This window comes from Rhinolophus hipposideros (genome assembly GCF_964194185.1).
Source record: "Rhinolophus hipposideros genome assembly, chromosome: 8".
Lineage (NCBI taxonomy): Eukaryota > Metazoa > Chordata > Mammalia > Chiroptera > Rhinolophidae > Rhinolophus > Rhinolophus hipposideros.
Window position 1 is genome coordinate 88,519,711 of NC_138054.1, and position 12,159 is coordinate 88,531,869.

At 54.0% G+C, this 12,159-nt stretch overlaps 1 protein-coding gene across 1 annotated transcript in view; it reads left to right on the plus strand.

The window, feature by feature from the left end:
• Positions 1-12,159, plus strand: part of CASZ1 (castor zinc finger 1) — a 139,749-nt gene that overhangs the window by 42,167 nt on the left and 85,423 nt on the right. The gene's annotated exons all lie outside the window — the stretch shown is intronic.

Sequence of the window (12,159 nt, forward strand, 5' to 3'; positions counted from 1 at the left end):
AGCTTCTGTGCAGTTCCAAGGGGAGGGTGGGGTAGAGGGCACGTCGCTGGGACCATCTGATTGTGTCTGGTGAGCACTTAGGGAAGATGGAGAGCTAATGAATTAGCAGGACTCCTGCTGCCTCTGCCAGGGGCCTAGACTTCTCCTAACCCATTTCCAAGCTGGGAAGCAGCAGCCATCCAAAGGAATTCCACTTCTCATCCTGGTGGAAGGAAGCCGGGTGCGCTCTCACAGAGCAAAGCAGGCAGAAGGGGAGCCAGCAGGGAGGCCCCACCTGACCCATGTGCTCAGGGTGGGACCGCCCCTCGCAGGTCAGATTCGTGCCTGCTTCCCCTCCAGGGAAGCTCTTCCAGCTTGCTCTGGCGCTGCAGGTCTTGGCCAGCATGGCAAGGCATGGCGCGTGGCTGGGAATAGAGTCATGCTTGTCAGCTACATTACACTTTGTGTGCACAAGGCACAGGCGTTAAATCAGCGACCAGAGAACCCAGTACAGGAGCAACCAGGGGAAGGGGCCAGCCAGGCCTGCCCCTGCCTAGACCTAGTAGTCAGACAGGAGAACTCATTGGGAGACAGGCCCGATGGAGAGCGACAGACTTTGGAACCAGGCCAACCAGTTGCAGCCGGGCCGGCCGTTTTGTAGATGTGTGGCTGTCACTTCTCCATGCTTAACCTCAGTGTCCTCCTTTGTGAGAGGGGCACAAACCGTGCCTTCTTTGCAGGGATGTGGTCTGTAATGTGCCTGCAACAGGGCCTGGGGCCCATCGGTGCTGAGTGAGGGGAAACTGCTGCCCTTATAGCTGTTAGGCCTGCACCTAGCCCGTGGCCGCTTAATGTCCTGTCCTCGAAATGGGAAGGGACATGGGTAAAGAACACCTTGTGTACAGCGGGGCTCGCCCTGCGTCTCCGCCGCCGAGTAGTTGCAGCCGCAGATACGGCGGGCCAGCCCATTTGGTTGGGTTTCTGCAGCATGTCCTCCTCTCCTAGGCTTGGAAGAGGAGGATTGGGAGGTGCAGAGGAGAGCCTTTGAAAGGGGAGCATGGTGCACCCCACTCAGCGAGTGCTCATTCGTTCTAGAAGGAAAGCCAGGTGTGGGTGTGACAACTCTGGTTCCAGGTGGCTGCGGTGCCCTGTCAGGGAGGGGAAGGATGGGGGTCTTCAGCATGGCTGCCCCGGCTGCGTTTGCGGCCAGCTGCAGTGAGGCAAGGCCTTTCTTTCCCTCCCTTGGATGTGCCCACTCGTAGTGGGCTGGCTTTGGTTGTAAGCCCACCTCACACCTACGCAGTCTGCAGAGGCAGGGACCGGGGTGGCAGCTCCTGCTCACTCGCTTGACCCAGGCTGGCTGTGTTCTGTCCCTGGGCTCTTCCCCAGACGTCTGTGTGGACGCCTCTCTTCTGCTGTTGGGACCTGGCCATTGTATGCCGTCGATGGTGCCCATTGCTTCTGCCATGGTCTGGTACCTGCTGGGCTTGGCACTTAGCAAGATCCCCCGGCCGTGAGATTTGGTTGGCCTGCAGGGTTGTGTCTGTTTATATGAGAGGTGAGAATATGAACACCTTCCCTTGCACACCTCACCTTCCCAAGGACAGGGTCTCCTTGTCTTCCCAGCGCCACCCTTAGTCAATGTCAAAGGTCCCCCGTATTCTCCAAGGGCCAGAGGCTGGGCAGGGGCTGAGGCTGCCTGGAGTCAGGGTGTACTTCCCTTTCCTGGGTGGAATGACACAGCCGACTGAGTGGCGTCCTCGCATGCCATTGTCACCCTGAGGATTTCTGCGTGTCCACTCCTAGTTAGGAGAGGCCATCAGAGGAGAAAGCTTGGGGACATCTCTTTTGCTCACACAACCTCAGAGCCACCCAACTCCACGCGGCCCAGGAGAAGGGCCTGGGGTCACAGTGAGAAAAGTGCTGTGTGGGCAGATCTTTCAGTGGGTCAAAGGCTACGCCAGACCAAAAGCTCTCTCCTTTCCTTGCTCCCTCACCTCCGGAGCTGGTAGAAATAGCTGACCTTCCCTAAGGCCAGCGTCCATAGGCTGGGACATAGGAAGGCCCCCAGGAAGGCCCCAGGACTGAGGCTGGCCCTCAGTTGGGCTTTGAAGTGCTATTTTGGCTCCATGCCCACAATGGGCAGTGCCAGCCCGTCACTGGGCACTCCCGGTGTCTGCACGGGGAGGGGTCACCTTCATCTGAAGCCCCTGGACTTGCAGGAGGAAAGGGGACCCCATGCATCTTCTCTCCTCAGGGAGCCTTCTTTCTCTACTTTCATTTTCTTTTTGCCATCATTTTTTCTTGGGGTCTAATTAAAGACTAGGAGCTGTTTAGTGTGTGGTCGGCTTTTTATTTGGGTCTTTGGCAATTACCTCCTTCCCTAAAATAAGTTTCGATGGAACAGGGTAGGATTTTTTGTTTTGACCAAGTTCTCAGCCTTAATTTTGCCGTGTGTGTGTGTGTGTGTGTGTGTGTTGTGTAATGAGGCCTTTCTTTCCTTCCCTTTTCCAAATCCTGCCTCCTACTCTTCCTTCTCACTGTCCCTATCTCAAATGTCCTGTGGCCCAGGCAGAGCCTGCATGGCAGGAACAGTATGTCCTAAGCCTCACCCCTCCCGGAGGCAGCTCTGTGACAAAAGGCAGGTCATTTGTTGATTCTGTCCTCATGTCTTCACCTATGAATGGGGCCAGCGGGCTGGGCATGCCAGAGGCTTCCCTACTGCACTACTTTTGAGCAGACCTCTGGCCACAGTTGAGCAGGTCATCCCTGGGTTGGTAGGAAGCCACCACCAACACGAACAGGTCTTGCGCTCCCCTCTTGGTCAACACATCTGTATTTGAATAGGTACCTGTCATCACGGTCCCAAAGCTCTTCCCTGCTTTACTTCTCCCAGTTCTCCTGACCCCCCTGAGAGCAGGTGTGATCACCTCACTTTATAGATGAGGCTCCCTGCCGCCTGAGATAACGAGTGGTTTTTCTGATGTCACTGGCTTATTGGGTGCAGAGCCTTGGGATTCGAACCCAGGTCCCCTGATCTTTCAAAACCCATACCTAGGACTTGCTACATCATTTGCGGGGCCCCTTGTCCTAAAATTTTAAAGAATTTCAGGACGGGCACAGCAGAACATTGAACCAAGCGTGAGCTCTTCTGAGCATGGAGTCCTGTGTGACCATGGGGGTTACCCACACAGGAAGCCGGCCCTGCCCACACCTCTTTGAGCCCCTTCTCCTGTTTGCCTCTGTTCCCACCTGCGTGGTGAGGGGGAGGAAAGTTAAGTAGGGGACACCTGTGCCCTGTGTCCCCGGCTGCTGCAGTTTTCTCCTACAGATGGAAGGGACTCTGGGTTCTCCCAATTCTTGGCCTGTCGTGCCTTACCCCATCTTATAAAGAAGTGCTGTGTCTTAGCATGCCACGGGCTTTCTGGGGTTCCCTGAGCCTCTTAGGATCCTCGAGGCCTCCTTAAAGCCACCTGAGGCTTTAGGTCAGTCAGAGGTGAGGAAATAAAAAAAAAAAGAAAGAGAGAGAGAGGAGGGGGTGAGGGGGGGGAGAGAGAGAGAGAGAGAGAGAGAGAGAGAGAGAGAGAGAGAGAGAGAGAGAGAGAGAGAAAGAAAGAAAGAAAGAAAGAAAGAAAGAAAGAAAGAAAGAAAGAAAGAAAGAAAGAAAGAAAGAAAGAAAGAAAGAAAGAAAGAAAGAAAGAAAGAAAGAAAGAAAGAAAGAGAGGAAAAGACAAAGAGGATTTGGGATTTGGTGATAACTCTGTTTCCCTGGGGCAGAGGGTAAAGGTTTTGGGGGATTGATCCGCCCAGTCCCATTCAGGAGCTCTCCGAGATCTCTGCCAGGCCACAGCATGTGATAACTTGCCAAAATATCCGGTCATGCTGGGCTCTGATTGCTGTACTTGGGGTGGAAGGTCAGGTGGCCATTCCTTGGGCCAATCTGGAAACTTCTTGAAATAGCCGTGGAATCTTGTGGGGTTCACGGATGGATTGATGGAGCACATGGTTGGGCATGTGTCCACGTGTACACTGGTGTGTGTCTGCGTCCTGGTGAGGACACAGGGACACCGCTCTCTGTGCTGGGCAGCTACTTAAATAAGAGCTGTCGGGATGAATGGCTCTCATTGGCCACCCCGGGTGGAGCAGCCTTTGCCTGCCCATCTGGGACCATGTTCCTTGCCAGTACCTGCCTGTCCTGGTGTCCTTTCTCTCTCCTGCTAATCACCCTTCCCAAGAAGTCTGGGTACCAAAGGCCTGGCCCCAGGACCCCACCCCCTGGGTATTACCTGCTTCCTCGAAAACCTTTCAGATGCTGACCTTGGGCGAACTTCAGAATGAAATGTGTCCTAAAAGCCAAAGAAGCTGTTTTTATGAGGGGAGAACAACTTTATGTAAAATCAGGGGACAGGGAGGGAGGTGGGAATACCGTAGGTGTAAGGTCTGAGGCGGTTTGACTCTCAGAGGGAGAGAGTGCCCGAGTTTCCAAGGACTGATTAGATGGCATGCCAAGTGTATTAAATTTTGCAGACATTTTAACAGCAATATGCTAGATAGTTGGGTGTCCCCTGAGGCGGCTGGATTTTTTATATCCTTCACAGAAGGTCGGAACCCTCTTCTGCCTGCCTCCCCCTCCATCCCAAGCTCTGTGCCTCTCTCTCTCTCTCTCTCTCTCTCTCTCCCCCCCCCCCCCACTTCCCTCCCTTTCTTCAACAATTTTCCTTGCTTCTTGCTCTCTGCTCATGGAGAACCTAAATGGTACCCCTGATCCCTGCTTGACAGAGGGCATTTCATCCCTTCCGTCCTCTTATCAGGAGATCAGGGTCTCCAGGGCATGGGATGGGTACAAATGGGGGACTAGATTTCTAATTTTTTCTCCCCTTTCCCCTACCTCCCCCATTTTAGAGACTATTGTAAGAAGTACTCCCTCCCTCCTTATTTTTATAGAAAAAAAAGGGCAGGAAAAGAATCCATCTGGCATATGAATAATTGAAATGGCTCAACTCTGTTCCTGTTGCTGCTGTTTGTTCTCGGCCCCCCCTCCGCCCCCCGGCCCCCAGCCTACCCCTCTGAGCACAGGTCTCTAAGGGGAGGATGTGTGGGCATTCTCAGAAGGTTCTCAGCAGAGGCCCAGGGCTCTCCTTAATCTAGAGTTCTTTCTCCCTGTGAGTCTGTAGGCCGGAGTGCCGGCATTTCGGGCTGTGGGTGTTTCCTTGTCACTATCCATGGGACGACCAGCTTCTGGCTAGTCTCCCTAAATATCACTCGAACTTGAATGGTTCCTTCGGCCCTTGTACCTCAAGGGACAGCTTTCCCCTGACCTTAATTTCCCCCAGGGTCTCCTGGGGTTCTCTGGTTCGTGCCCAGACTCCTCCTTTCACCCAGCCTCTGCCCCTCTAGCCTCAGCTTCAGGGGTTTGGGGTCTTCTGTTTGAGGAAAATGGGGCCTTTGCAGTATACACTGCATACTCTCTTGGCGCTACCTACAGGGGGCTGCTGCCAGCCACCTGCCCCCAGGTGCCTACCCAGGCTCCTTGCTCAGGAGTCTTCAGTCCATCTCCACTCAACCCCCTTCCTCTCTCACCCCTCGTCTTGCCCAGTCAAGGGCTTTCACGTCCTTCAGTTCTGTACAGCTCAGCCTTTTCGTTGGGAGCCCTGCAAGCCCGAGATTTTAAACTTTCTTTCCATCGTGATAAGTTTGGAGAAAACACAGCGGCAGGAGGTTGGGGTAGGGGCAGGGATGGGGAAGATAACGGACTCAGGCCTGGCTGGAATCGGCTGCCTGTTCACTTTCTGGAGCCTGGACTAGCTGCACACTGAGCCCCAGTGTCCGGGCCGAGAATTCACTGTCTCTTTAAAACCATTTAGAGGAAAAACAAAAGAACTTTAGTGCATTAATTCTAGATGAAGATGGGTCTCCAGATGACAGGCTGATCCACATTATTCCCCACAAGACACTTCCCCTCTCTCCCTCTGCCCCTCCCGCCTTCCTGCCCCCTCTGCCCAGCTCTTTGTCGTCTTCCATGGTTTGTGGAAAGCTGACACAGGGCTAGCTATGAGCATAATCGTGTGCTTTCTGTTTGAAAAGTCAATACTTTTATTTGTCTGTTTGGGGCATGATATTTGTGTCATGTGTGAGGTATTGACTTGCAGCTGTGGGTCCTGTGGTTGTGAAGTGCTGTGAGCTAGTGTGTGTTTCAGAACCGCCAAGTAGCAGTGGGGTAGGGCGGGGGCACGTGTGTCACTGCGCAGTGGTGCGGGGTCCCCTTCCTTGGAACTTGCTGGGTCGGGCACATTAGGTCTCAGAAAGTGTCCCCACGGAATGAGGGTGTGAGTTGCACCAACACATTCTGGCTGTTTTCTGGGTTCATAAAACAACAACAACAACAAAACTGCCCACTAAGCAAAAAATAATTCAGATAAAATTCAAATCAGGTTTGTTAATATATAACAAATATTTTTATCAGGTTTGTTAATATATATCGTTTGTAAAGACTCCTACACATGTTATAAAAGCTGCAAAATGTCTGGCATTCCAGGGCCTGGCACGAATAATTAGATATTTGTATCTAATAAAACTGGTTTGATGGGGAAATCGTTTTCCTCCATGTGGATTCTCAGTTGAGGATGAGTTTCGGTGGTTGGGTTTCTTTTTTCCCCTGACAATAAAACCAGGGGTTTGGCACCAACATATGTATTTCCCGTAAACATCTATTCTCTTTTCTCCACCATGGGCTCTGCTAGCCGGGCCGTCACGCCAGCTCAGCACTGGTCTCCCGCCCTGCCTTTTCATTTTCACTGGAGAAATGTGTGTGTGAAGCCCCTCCCTGCACCCCACACCCAAGCTCCGGGCCCCAGTCTAGGGTGGGCACGTGGGCACCCCCATTCTGCTACATGTCCCCATCCTCCACCCTCCCCCAGGCTCAGGACCACAGCCAGTGGGTCTTCTCTTTGCCCTTTTTCTTTCGGGCAGTTCCCTGGAATGGGGCTTCTGCCCTCTTTATCCTTTAAAGCCCAGTCTAAGTATTTCTCTGACTTCATCAAGCACCTTCTACGCCCGATTTTCAATTTCTCTTCCTCTACCTCCTACTTCTAGATCCTTCTCTCCTCTGCTTGATAGCTTCTCCCAGGGTGTGAGGTGGCCCTGGGGAGCCAGGCTACCTCACTCCCCACCTTGGGGACACCCTCCCAGCCCCACCCTTATTCCTCTTCCATCTGTTACACTGTTGTGAGCAGATGGAGCCAGAAGGAGCCGTAGATGACTGCGACCTCCCTCTCCCATTATACGGATGGGGACCTGAAGCCCCATGTGGGGCAGATGGGCTTCCTAACTGGGATGGGGCTGAGCTGGGGTGGGAAGTGTGACCCCTGGCCTTCTAGCTGGTTCTGGGCGTGTGGGAGACACACAGGCCTCACTCTGCCTCTTGGCAATAGTTTCTGTGAGACTTGGGCAAGTGGCCTCACCTCTCCGAGCCTTGCTTTTCATATTTGTCACTTGGAATTGGTAATTCTTATACAATAGGGTCGGTCAGAGGAGTAAAGGAGCCACTGCATGCCAAGCTCCTGGGTGAGCCCCCGCCTGTGGGGAGGTGATGGTACTCAGTGTTCACCCTGAGTGTAAGAGGACCCTGTGACGCAGGACTGAGTGAGACCTTGCCCACAAACAACACCACCCGCGTGGCAGGATCCCTTTGGCTCTTTCTCCTGTTGGCTGAGTGTCACCCTTTTAGGGGGAAACTTCTGGGATCAGAGCACCTTGCAGCTTCCCAGAGGTCAGGCCCTGATCAGCTTCAGCTGGAAGGAGAAGCCGGTTCCAGAGGAGGAGTTGGCTGGAGTCACTGGGATCTGAACAGGAACTGGACCCCCAAAGAAGGGGCCCAGAGACACGGAAACAGGGAGGCGAGCCACAGCGGCTCTTCAGAGGTTGGCAGCCCATTGTTTTGACAAAGGCCTTTCAGGTCAAAGATTTGAAGTCTCCTAAAGGGTCTGTGGGAATTCGAGTGGAGAGCAAAGCTGGGAGAAGAGGGAATGGGCCTAGGTGGGGAGGGGGGGAGGACTGTGTCTGGAAAAGGTCTTTTAGCCCAAGTGGGAGCACCCGGGTTTAATTACAGAGCAGCGAATGAAGTGAAAATAGCCCTTGAAGTGCAGCTGGGGCTGCAAGAGGTGCCACCCCACCAGCACATGTCACACCCCTCAGGCCCTTCCCCCGCTCTTCTGCCCACCTCCATCCTCACCAAGGGCACTGCCCTCCTGAGACATATGTGGTGTGCAAAGGCCAGTGGCTCAGGGTCCCTGGGAGGATGTCCCCATCGCCAAGTGGCAAACACAGAGTGGCACCCGCAGCTTTATCTGCACCCGTACCAGAAGGCAGGACTGACCCACAAGCCACATCACATGTGCGCGTCTTTGGTGGCTGTAGATTTAGTAACACACTCTGTGCACAGGGGATTGGACCCTGGCCTGAAAATAGAAGCTACCCTTCAGGACTCTTGGGTAACTTGTTTTTTTCTTTTTCTTTTTTCCCACGTCCCCAAATTGAAAGAAAGAAAGAAAGAGAGAAAGAGAGAAAAAGAAAAGAAAAGAAAAACTCAACAAGAAGCAGAGCCCAAGCTTCCTGTGACTGGCTCGCAGAGAAGCCAGTCAAATCTCCTCTTGTTGAGAACATTTTGACAGCATAAAATTGCTGCTGGAATGTGACTTTAGTGAAAAGTAAAAAAAAAAAAAAAAAAAAAAAAAAACCTTCCTTCATGCATATGGAGTTTTTTGGAAAAAAAAATGGTATTTTAATGCTTTCTATTAAATTGGGACTAAAAGTGGTGTCTTAATTTGCATGCATTAGCATATTTGCATATAGATCACTGAAATGGTGGAAGAGAGAAGAGCCTTTAAATGAAAATTCTTTTAAAGGCACAGACCTGCCTCCCTCTCCCTCTCCCTCTGGGATTTATTCCCATCTTTTCCTCCCACCGCCCACCCCACCCTTTGTGTCCTCCCTGTGAATGGACGGTAAGGTCAAGGCCCTCTGTCTCTGAGCTGGCTCAGGGTACAGCCAAGGGGCTAGAGACAGCCCTGGCCCTTGGTCACCCTGTGGCCTTCCAGCCTACACTTGCCTGATGGCTCCCTTCTGTTCTGGTGGTGGCTGTAGGGGAGGGGCCTGTGTCCGCAGCCACCAGGCAGGTGGCCTCACACCCCTGGTGCTCTGCCAGCCATTGTCCTTCCCCCTCTCCGCTCTTCCCCTCCTACCCCTCCCTAGGCCATGTTGATGCCCTACAAGCCTTCCTAAGGGCACCTGTCATGCCAGCCACTGGCCTGCGCCTTTGGCCACTTGGCACCAAGGGAGGGGGTGGGTGGGGTGCTCCTTCTGTCATTTTCTGCTGTATCAGCTCCTTGGGACCGAGACTTTCTCTACCTTCCTTAGCCAGAAGGCCCAGGTTGCCATGTTCCCTTTTATCATTCAGGTCTCTGGTTCAAATGTCGCCTCCTCAGAGGTAGCTAAAGTAGCCCCACCTCTCTCTCTGTCACTGTCATGTTCCTTGCTTTATTGTCCTCTAGAACTCATTCTTTGTATGTTTACTTGATTATTGCCCCTCCCCACCCCCCACCCCTACCAAGGCTAAGCCCCACGAAGGGAGGGATTTGGGTCTGTCTTGTTCACGCTGTACCCCCGGGACAATGGCTGGCACCTTCTGGGGTTTAATAACTATTTATTGAATGACCAAGAGGGGGCCTGGCTCCCTGCCAGGGCTGAGACTGCCCCTAGAGGCACAGTGCCCACAGGGGCTGACCCCAGCCTGCTCGAGACACCCTCAGCCTGGCACGAAGAGCAGGGGCTGGGAGCTGGCCAGCACCTGCTCTGATCTGAGGCCCCCAGAGAGCACGGCAGACCCCTCTTGTTCCTTTGGATGGGAAGCTGGAGCCAGGTTGGCCCTTGGAGGACCCGAGGCCAGTGGCCTGTGTGCAACTTCCAGCTCAGGGGAGTGGTAAGGGCTCCCGGAGCCAGGAGTCCCCTTGTGACAGCCCAAGGAACCCCGACCCTATAGCCTCAGATCTCCCCGTCAGGTACCCTGTGTCCAAGTGTGGGAAGTGGAGGGCCCTCCAGAAATTTCACGGCACGCAAATGAGAGCCCCAGCTTTGTGTAACTAGATTGCACTTGCCGGCTGGCCCTGGTGTGGATGGCAGAGTCCTAGGGAAACCCCACCACCCTTGCGTTGCACAGAGGCCAGCCAGGGAAGTGAGACCTGGCCGCTGAGCTTTGCACCTCCCTGCTTCACTGCTCTGGTGAGCTGGGCTCTCTGAAAGGCCCCTCCAGGCCAACAGCAGCCTCGGGCTCCATGCCCAGCCTGAGGGGGAGGGCCCAAAAGGGTGAGGGGGACGCCCAGGCTTGGAGCGGGACTGTGCCTCCACCGCTAATGAAAACCGGAAACCAATTGAGCAGGACAAGGTGCCCAGCCAGCAGGTTGTGGGAACGAGGGGCCTAATGGATGTGGCTGGGGGGAGCGGATGCCTCATTGATCGCCCAGTGGCTATATTTATCCACCTTGGGTCTGTGGCCCCAGCAGCTGGATGGTGCAGGGATAAATAAATGGCCACTGAAATATTCATGAGCTGCACATACACATCGTGGTCAGGGGGACCGCCACGGGCCTTCTCTTCCTTCCTTTGCCCCATCTCTCTGCAGAAGCCTTTCAGGAAATTCCTCCCACCCAGGCCAGGTGAGGGGTGACACAGCCCCACTGGGCCCTCAGCCCGACCCAGGAACCCCGAGGGATTGCCTCCTACCATAAGCCCGCTGGCTCAGCGCATGTTGGTCCCGCCTTCCCTTTGTCACCACCATTGCTTCTGTTTCCATGTTCCTGTCCCTTCGTGCGAGATTGGACACATTGGGCTGTGGCTATTTGTGTCCCCACTAGACCGTGTCCTCCTCTAGGACAAGCTTATGGCTCATTGGTCCCTGTGTTTCCCACATGGTCTGGCACGGTGCCTGACACAGCCTTGAGAGAGGGGCATTGCGTGGGACGCCCTTGTATTGTCAATTTGAGATATAATTTAACAGTTTCCAAATCTGCAAAATGGGATTATTATCAGTGTTGCTGGTGATCCCTAAAAGTGGGCCTGGGACTGCCTGTGTCAGATTCCCTGATGGAGTGGTTTCAAAACACAGGTTCTGGGTCCAGAATCAAATTTTTGGAGCAGGGGCCTGAGGGCTCTATAGGTCTAATGAGCTTTTCTGGTGATTCGCTGCTCACTAAAGTTTGGAACTCCTGATTCATCACCTCATGATACCTTTGTCCAGGGAGCAAATGGGGCTTTCCTCTGTGAGCGCAGCCCTAATATTGTGTTTTCCGGAACCCGAGAACAGGGCCCAGAGCAGGACGAGAGAGGCACGATTCTAAGGCACCTGTTACTCGGGCCTTCTGGGGAAGCTGCCTAGCCTGGGGGTTCCCAGAGACAGAGCTGACCGTGGTCCAGGAGTGCTCAGTGGCTTAGGAATGCTGCCCATCAGCGACAGGTGGGTGGGACCCGGCTGTGGGCACGTGGGGCACCATCTATTTCCCAGCGCCGTCTCCTTCAGTATTGCCATGACTTGGGGAGTGGATTGCTCGGCAGAGCCCCCCAGAGAGATGGACACAGTGGTCTTTGGGGTCTCTTCTGCCTTGAACTCTCTGCAGTTCTTCCCCCATTCAAGGAAGGCCCTGCCCCTGGGTAGGACGGAGTGACATCAATAGTATAGTTGCCTGACCAGAGCTGGCTGGAAGAGTATGTTCTTTAGCCAGATGTACCTGCCACAGCCCGTGGTCAGAAGCTGCTGCTTCTGGATGGTCCGGGCACCTGCAGCACACGCTGCCCCGTTGGTACAGCCCTGGCCATGTGCTGTTAGCCTTTCAGGTGGCATAGGGCCTGTCCTCTGCGAGGCAGATACCTGTGACTCAGAAACTATTTGACCCCGTTTAACTGAAGAGAGTGAGGTTAAGCCCGCCATCTGTGGCGGGTCCTCTGACGGCTCAGGGCACAGAAACGGGAGACGTCATTTGGGAATGGTGAAGGCAGAACTTAGGTCTGTAGCGCTCAGCTAAGAGGCACTAGCGTCCTTCCTTCTTGCCTGCCCACCCCGCCCCCCACCCCAGCCAAAGTTTGATCCAAGCCGAAGCAAACTTTGGGGACAGCCCTGGCGCTGTGTGGAGC